Here is an 8,822-nt window from a genome sequence, read left to right as displayed (position 1 = left end):
CCTCTTGATCATGGATCTCAGGTCCTGCAGGAAGTTGAGAAATGGGAGCAGGAAATAAACAAAAAGAGAGGGGAAATAAAGAGCGATCAAAGGTCAAAGGTCAAAATCCGATTAATTCATTTTGACGAGATTATGGCCGTAACTACCATTGAGGACACAGAGGTCATGGCCTCAGTATTTGTTTTTGTTTTTTTCCAGAAATGTCAAATTTATCTACAGGTATGATGAAAAGTGATCTATGATCAACAATGATACAAACCCCAACTCCGATGAAGTTGGGACGTTTGGTAAACAGTGAATAAAATCAAAATGCTATCACTTTCAAAACATTCAATCTATTCATTAGATGGAGAATAGTGAAAAGACAACATATTAAGTCTTAAAACCGAGAAAAAATATTGTTTTGGGGGACATATGTACTCATTTCTAATTTGATAAATCCAACACGTCTCAAAAGAGTTGGGACGGGGATCAGTGAAATTTAGTAAACATCCAAATAAGATAAAACAACAAAGAAGAACATTTCAAAATGAATTGTACTGACGGACAATATAGGTGTCCAGGTATAAGATCATCACAGAGAGGCTGAGTCACTCAGAATTAAAGATGCAAAGGGAATAATTACCATAGTTATTACATACATTTTTGAATTCCCTTTGATTTACCACGATTGAGTGTATATAAGACATATTTTTTGTTAATAAAATCATTGTATACGTTCATGACATCATGAAATATATATTGGCTGTAGCCTCACCATTATTCCTGGAGTGCTAGAGCTATTGAAAATTTACCATATTAAGAATGCTTAATGCATGAAAATGATACAGGGGTGTAACATTCTCCTAAGCACCTGAGCTCACTTGAAATAGACCCAGAAGACATGGGAAACTGTCCTTTGCTTACAGAAGTCAGCAGAAGTTGTAGAAGTCCATTCTTTTTGACAATAATAGAGCATTGCACATCCTGTGCTACAGTAAAAATGGACCATCCAACTTGTGTTAGTGCTAGCTTCAAAAGTCAGCCTCCATGATGGCATGCGGGTGCAGTAGTGCATTGGTTAAGATGTTCTCACTCATCTGTATAGTTAAATACAGTGCTGAATGGTATAAATGGGTTTTAAACAGCATGAAAAGCCACTCATGCATTATATTTTGAAGGGAGATCTTCGATTACTGCCACATAGTAAGGTCAAATTGCATTCTCTACTATGTTTTAACAGTTTGGCTCCATCATAAGGACCAGCAGGTGATAAAATGGTGGGTTTTTGGTCAAGATCTGTCACACTGTAAGCACTACAGAAAGGAAAACATTGCAAAACATGACAAGGAATACACCCACCATTTAAGCTGGTGAAATCATGTCCAAGATAGGAATTAACACTGTTTTTTATATAAAATCATCTCATCGGTTAATGTATTTAACTGTTAAGTGTTGTCTTTTGTTTTGTTTTTAGTCTTCCTCGACATTTGCTGCCATTTATTGTCCCCGTCCCAACTCTTTTGAGACGTGTTGGATTTATCAAATTAGAAATGAGTACATATGTCCCCCAAAACAATATTTTTTCTCAGTTTTAACACTTAGTATGTTGTCGTTTCACTATTCTCCATCTAATGAATAGATTGAATGTTTTGAAAGTGATAGCATTTTGATTTTATTCACTGTTTACCAAACGTCCCAACTTCATCGGAGTTGGGGTTTGTACATTCAGTTTGTATACGCCATCTCCATTTATCCTCAAGACAGTGACTAATGAAAACGAACGTAAGAGTTTGACTGAAGAGTTTGAAGCATTCTAAATGTACAGTATGCAGTACAGCACGCAGTATTTGACCTCTGCATTTGAAAATGTGAAAAATATGAAAATATGAAAATTACGGCCCTGGACGAGATTTACTCTGACTTTTTCAGATTATTGGTGTTGGCTCTCACAAAGTTCATCATCATTAAACAATTAACAACTTAAATCATATATGAGTGCAGTATCTCTTGTCAAATCATTTGGAATAAAATATCACTGATATACCATATTGACTTAATTGATCTTACTTTGCCCTTGTTTCTCTGCAAGCCTCGTGGAACCATATGATCTGGCAAGGGAGTGGTGTTCAGCCGAGAGTTCTCCCCGTTGGGGTGATTAAATAAGTCTGCGTTGACATACTCCACCCAGGGCACAAGACTGCATGGTGCACTGTCAGCCAAGGATATACACCACATCCAGGTGAGCTCTATACAGTTCAATAGAACAGCTGTAAAGCTGGGGTCACCAACTCTTTTCTTCCACCTTGGTTTCATGTTTAAATACAAGATAAGGCCTGATGCATATTTTATGTAAATTCTGTGCGCTGTAGCGCAACAAAACAGAAGGAACTCAGATATGTGTGCATGGTGCAATACTGACACAACCGTAAGGCCAGATCTTCCATACTTCCATGTTACAGTAAACAATGGTAAACAGCAGTGGAAAATATTAATAGGAGCATAGCTATCTACCCCCAAAATGATTCCTCCAGTATCCTGGGTAGCGATCAGATTGCTCACATGTTACAAGTCACAAGCTTATCCCGGACCCAATTCTTAATAACAGGCTTGTACGAAATTCCGAATTGAATGAATTGAAATTCAAAGTAATGCCATAATACGAACACTAGGTGGTGTCATTACCTTGAACTTCTTTGAATTTAATCTACACCACCCATTGACAGTACATAGAACACCACCACCTAGTGTTCATATTAGGGCATTACTGTGAATTTCAATTCATTCATTTCGGAATTTCGTACAAGTCTGCTTAATAACAACAACAACAACAACAAACATTCATTTGTACGGCAAGGATGTGAAAGAACTGGGTAACAAAAGCTGTAACATTGAGGCTATCACTACATGTAAGTACATCTAATTGTGTTAATTTTATATGAAGTGTGAAGTGTGAAACTATGATAGCCTTACCTCCAGGTATGCTAGAGTGGAGGACAAATTCAGAGCCCTTGCAGGAAATTAATGATTCTTCAAATCGTGGGTACTCTAGCGCTGACATCATTTTGAAAACGTTACAGTCACAGACTCGGGTTCAGCGACAATGTAATTCTTCCAGAATGTTTTTCAGAAATTATTTATTTCGGAAATCTTTCAGAACAAAAACATATCCAAAAATCTAAAGCCAAAACATTGAGCGACCAAGAAAACAAAAAGATGCACAAGATGCAGGTGAACAAGGAAACAAACCAAACGAGAGCTGTGTGGATGATGATAAGCCCAGGACTAGAGGGAGAAACTTACTGTTTATATACTGTTCGAGTCTGAGGAAGCAAGAGTGTCCAAAATCAGTGCCATTCTCTTACATTCTGTTTGTTCTTGGACAGTCCGTTTTTTGTTCAAGGTATATTCTGAAGAACAAAAACAGTCAGCGCCGTTCTTGTGCAGTCTGTTTGTTCTAGGACAGTCTGTTTTTTGTTCCAGGTACATTCTGAAGAACAAAAACAGTCAGCACAGAATTCATACACCACAATGTCACACCACAATCTCTTGCTTACTCCTGCCACATTACCTTGACTTTATTCATTCATATTCCATTACTCATTTACCACAAACAGTGACAGAAGTGAACATTATGTACACTGTGTGTGCGTGTATGTGTGTGGGGTGTATGTGTGTGTGTGTGTGTGGTTAGGGCAAGCGGTTAGGGCGTCAGACTTGTAACCCAAAGGTTGCCGGTTCAACTCCTGACCCGCCTGGTTGGTGGGGGGAGTTATTAACCAGTGCTGTCCTCCATGCTCCTCCATGACTAAGGTACCCTGAGCATGGTACCGTCCCGCTGCACTGCTCCTTTTTGGGCGCCATTGGGGGCTGCCCCCTTACACGGATGAGACATAAATGTAAATGCGTTGTGTGCTGTGCACACTTGTGTGCTGTGGAGTATACAGTTAGGGCCATAAATATTTGGACATCTGCACAATTTTCATCTTTTTGGCGCTGTACACCATCTCAATGGATTTGAGATGAAACAAATGAGATGTACATTAACAGCAGACTTTCAGCTTTAATATGAGGGTGTTTGCGTCCAAATCGGGTGAACTGTGAGGGAATTATGACATTTTCTATCAGTGCCTCCCAATTTTTAAGGGACCAAAAGTAATTGGACAGTCTAGTATTTATACATCAAACGTTCATTTTTGTAATTATTTGGTTGCAAATACTTTCCAGTCAGCTACAGCCTTTAATTTGCAATCCATAGACATCAATAGACACTTTATCCCTGGTGATGCTATAGTGAGCTCTCTATTACAACAGTCTTCAGTTCCTGATTATTCTTAGGGTATTTTCCCTTCAGTTTGGCCTCCAGCAAGTGAAATGCTTGCTCAATGGTACTCAGGTGAGGTGATTGACTGGGCCATTGCATAATATTCCACTTTTTTGGGGTAGAAATGGCTTAGTGGCTTTCCCATGAAGCTTTGGGTCACTGTCCATCTGCACTGTGAAGCTTTGTCCAATGAGGTCAGAACCATTAGGTTTAATATGACATGATAATATAGCCTGAAAATCTTCAGAATTCATCCTGTGGCTTTTGTCGGTAGTCATCATCATCAATAAATACAAGGGGAAAATCGTATTGACAGATATGCATGCCCATACCATGACACTGCCACCACCATGATTCACTGATTGGGTGGTATGCTTTGAATCATGAGCAGTTCCTTTCCTTCTCTATACTCTTTTCTTCCCATTACTCTTGTACACGATTATTTTTGTCTCCTCTGTCCAAAGGATGTAGCTCAATACCTATAAAGTCTTTTTCAGACGTTGTTTGGCAAAGCCAAATCTGGTATTGCTGTTTCTGATGCAATCAATTATTTACATCTTTTAGTGAACCCTCTGTATTTCCTATGGTGAAGTGTTCCTGAATGTTCTTGATCTTTTTCTTGATTGTTGCCTTGGACATGTATCCACCGTCCTCTTGGACACTGTTCTACATCTGGCCAACTGCTGGGAGATGGGTTTTTGTTCACCACATACAGAATAATGTCTGTCATTCACAGCATTTGCTTTCCATGTCTGCCAGGTAATTTGGTGTTGCTCTGAAATTTCTTTTTTCCAATATTCTGAACTCTTGAATTGATCACATTCAATGTTTCCCCATCTCTCAAATGGGTTTCTTTTGATTTTTTTCAGCCTTATGTTGGCTTGCATCACTGATAGTGACAGTTGGACTTAGGATCTCATGGAGATTCCGTAAAAATATATGGAAATGCAAATTAAACAGTTTAAATGAACTCTAGGACCTTTTGTTGACATATTGGTGATGGTGTAGTAAGGGAATAACACACATCTGACTGGAGAATAGCTGAGCAGCCTACTGTCCAATTACTTTTGATCCCTTGAAAAGTGGGCACCACACACAAAAAACGTTGCTATTTCTTTCCTGTTAATGCGATTTGGATTTTAACACCCTCATATTAACGCTAAGAGTCTACAGTTAATGCACATCTTGTTTGCTTTATTTCAAATTCATTGTGGTGGGGTATAGGGTGGAAAAGGATGAGAATTGTGTTGCTGTCCAAATATTTCTGGCCCTAACACCATCTAAAGCAAATTTGTTTATCTTGGTCTCAAGAGAGATGAACAGACCAAGGATATGGATCACTGGAACCATGTCGTGTGATCTGAAGAGACCAAGATAAACAAATTTGCTTTAGATGGTGTCAAGCATGTGTGGTGGTAAACAAGTGAGTTTTACAAAAAAGGTGTATCCTCTCAATAGCCAAGCATGGTAGTGGGACTGACAAGGTTTGGGGATGCATGAATGCTGTCAACATTGGCAATCTGAAATACACCTAAAAGAAACATGCATGTCAACATGCACTGTGACTACTGAAGCAGATCATGATATTCTCCATAGGATTGCATTCAAATCTCACACCAATCTATTTAAGCCAGATGCCGACTCAAAATGTAAAAGTTCAATGCAAAGAAAGGTTGAAACGCACACTGATGACCTCCCTTGTCATCCCTTTTCATTTCGTTTCATTTCGAGACGATTCGAGCCAACATAGCCCCTTCTCTACCGGATTTTAATCTGGGGTGTACTCACTTTTGTGAGTACATGTTCAAACATTAATGGCTGTATTTTGTTTTTTTCTGAGTGAACAAGAAATTTAAGCGGTTAAATATGTTGTTAAAAGGTCTCTAATCATTGTGTCAAAGTTACATTTCTGTAATGCTTTCCTATGAAAAGATATACTCAAAAATCTGCAAAACTGTGAGGGGTGTATTCACTTTCGTGATATACTGTATAGCCTATTGGAGTAGATCAACAGCATAACAATGCAGCTCAATTTCATAGGCGTATTCCAATATCTGCATTAGGTTTTTAAAAATAGATTCACCATCATGTAGGCCCATCTCAGCCATTCCCCACAAAGATGAATGGCATTAGGCTATATAACATTGAAAACTAATTATAAAAAACACAACATTTGTGGTTTTCAACTGAATTGATAAGGAAGTGCTATTAGGCTACATTTTAGGCTTATATGTTTATAAGACAGCTCACAATTTACCCCTCCACTGTCATCCATTAGGCCTACTTAGCTAGGCTACATGTAGTGGCATGCTCAGAGATTAGCAATAGGCACTGCAGCCATTAAGAGAGGAACTGGAGTTTTACCTACCATTAATAAGCTAACCCATACAGCGTTATCAATAACTGCAAAGGCAATAGACAGAAGAAGAAGCTGATGAAGAAGAAGCTTAATTTCTTAACTCAGGAATGAGTCCTTCTAGCTCTGAGAACTTGCTTTTGCAAATAACTTGGAAATGTCAGATCATGAAAGAATCTTGTGACAAGGTGTAACAAAACGTGTACCTCCCTAAATGATGGATTTGGTGGTGTTACTAGGCTTACTCCTGTGTCAGGTTACTTTCATACCTGGCTACACACACATTTTTTGTTTTTCAACTCCACCGCGCGAACGTGCATTTGCGTTTCTATCGGCATTGCCGTCCGTAGAACCGGCGGACAGATGCGCTTTCGCTTGTAAACATGGGGCGCACTGGCTTGTCCCCTACTTCTTTCGGACACACGGTGCGAAGTGGCTAGATTTGATGAGAAGGGCGTGACTAATTTGCGAACGGTAGAGAGAAACCTGCAGTGGAGTCAAATGGAACGGAATGAACATTATAATGCAGATGAATTAGGTCTATATTTCAGGCAGTCCAACAAAATCCCGGACATTTCTGAAATTCCCCCCGCACATTTTTTTAGGTCTCAAAAGTAGGTCACCCTATCCATGACGATTAACTATGATTAACTACAACGTGTAGGCCTATGTGTTTACATATTATTCCCTGGATCCTGATTGGTGTCGCTGCCGCAGCCGAAAGGCACTGATTGGAAGGTCACATACCCGAATACAGAGCAGAGGAAAATGATTCCTACTAAAGCGTTAAATAGGCCTATGTTCAACAATATTTTTTAAATGACACCAAATTTATTTTGGATTATTCCAACGGCAGATCACAAGGCGCAGGGAACTTTGACGTGCGTAATTGCCATTAAGAGCTGCGTAAACGCTATTTAGAGGTGGGTTAACGCTATTTAGAGGTGGGTAAACGCCATTTCCTAAATTCCAGAGGTGCGTAAACGGCGTTTACGTGCGTTTACCCTCCACTACAGCCCTGCTGACGACAGAAAATTAATTCAATATCTTGCAGAAGCACAATTCTAATGTCATTGTCTCATCTGCAATCAGGATGGTGAATGAAAAACAGTCCCCCAAAAGTTGTTGTGGCTAGGCTGACAGATGGGACACTTTATCATTTTCTCCACACAAGCGGGGACAGGAGGCAGGGCGAGGCCACAAGCACAAGTGGAGGATGGGAGTGTGCTTATTGGAATGTACTCACTGGCTCAGCTGCCTACAGCAAAGTTGGCTTCACAATTGTAATTCTGCCAACGTTTTCCGAAGACATGAAGAACTCTGTACACTTCTGTTTGCGAGGTTAAGTGTGGTGATGTTTGTAAATGTATAAGAGCTTCAACATGTTGTGTTTTGCGATATGCCCAAATTAAACAAACAGCATACCTAACGTGGCTAACACTGTTTAGTCTCAATACATCACGTCAGGCCCGTGACTCGGAAGCCTATCAGCCTCACTGCGTGCCTTTCATAATGAGGTTACCAGAAAAAACGTATATGTCAAAAATATGACCAATAACACATTCTCCAGCTAGTGCCCTAAAAAACCTTTTCAGGAAGCTTCTGATGCACTACCGCTACATACCGCAATGTATCACAGAACAAAAGGTATTTTCACATGTAGTCCTGTTTAAGTGAACCAAACTCAGTCGTCTGTAAGTGAACCAAAAAGTGAACCAACAGAAAAAGAACTCTTCAAAAGAAAGAAGTCTACCGCACACTTTCTTGACTTTATGCTCGTTTTATTAGAGCGAACAACGCGTTTCGCCACCTGAGCGAGCCTGATGACGCACTGAGGCGAAACGCGTTGTTCGCTCTAATAAAACGAGCATAAAGTCAAGAATGTGTGCGGTAGACTTCTTTCCTTTGAAGTATTGAACATTCCTGCATCTACCAGCACCTAGGAGCTGTGCATGGAACTTTGTACACCAGAAAAATAACTGTTTGTTCTGTTTGTGAGTGTATTACAAAAAAGTAGTGGGTGGTCTTTCTTGTCCCTCTAGGCCCCTCTTCGAGAGAATCTACTAGACTAATGCTTGAGCTGGCCTTGCCCCAGGGCAGACTCCTGACATGATATTTAGTTTAGTTTAGTTTGTGTGTGTTTGTTTGTGTGTGTGTGTGTGT

This window comes from Engraulis encrasicolus, chromosome 1 (assembly GCF_034702125.1).
Source record: "Engraulis encrasicolus isolate BLACKSEA-1 chromosome 1, IST_EnEncr_1.0, whole genome shotgun sequence".
In the NCBI taxonomy this organism is placed as follows: Eukaryota; Metazoa; Chordata; class Actinopteri; order Clupeiformes; family Engraulidae; genus Engraulis; species Engraulis encrasicolus.
This window is presented reverse-complemented; position numbering follows the sequence as displayed.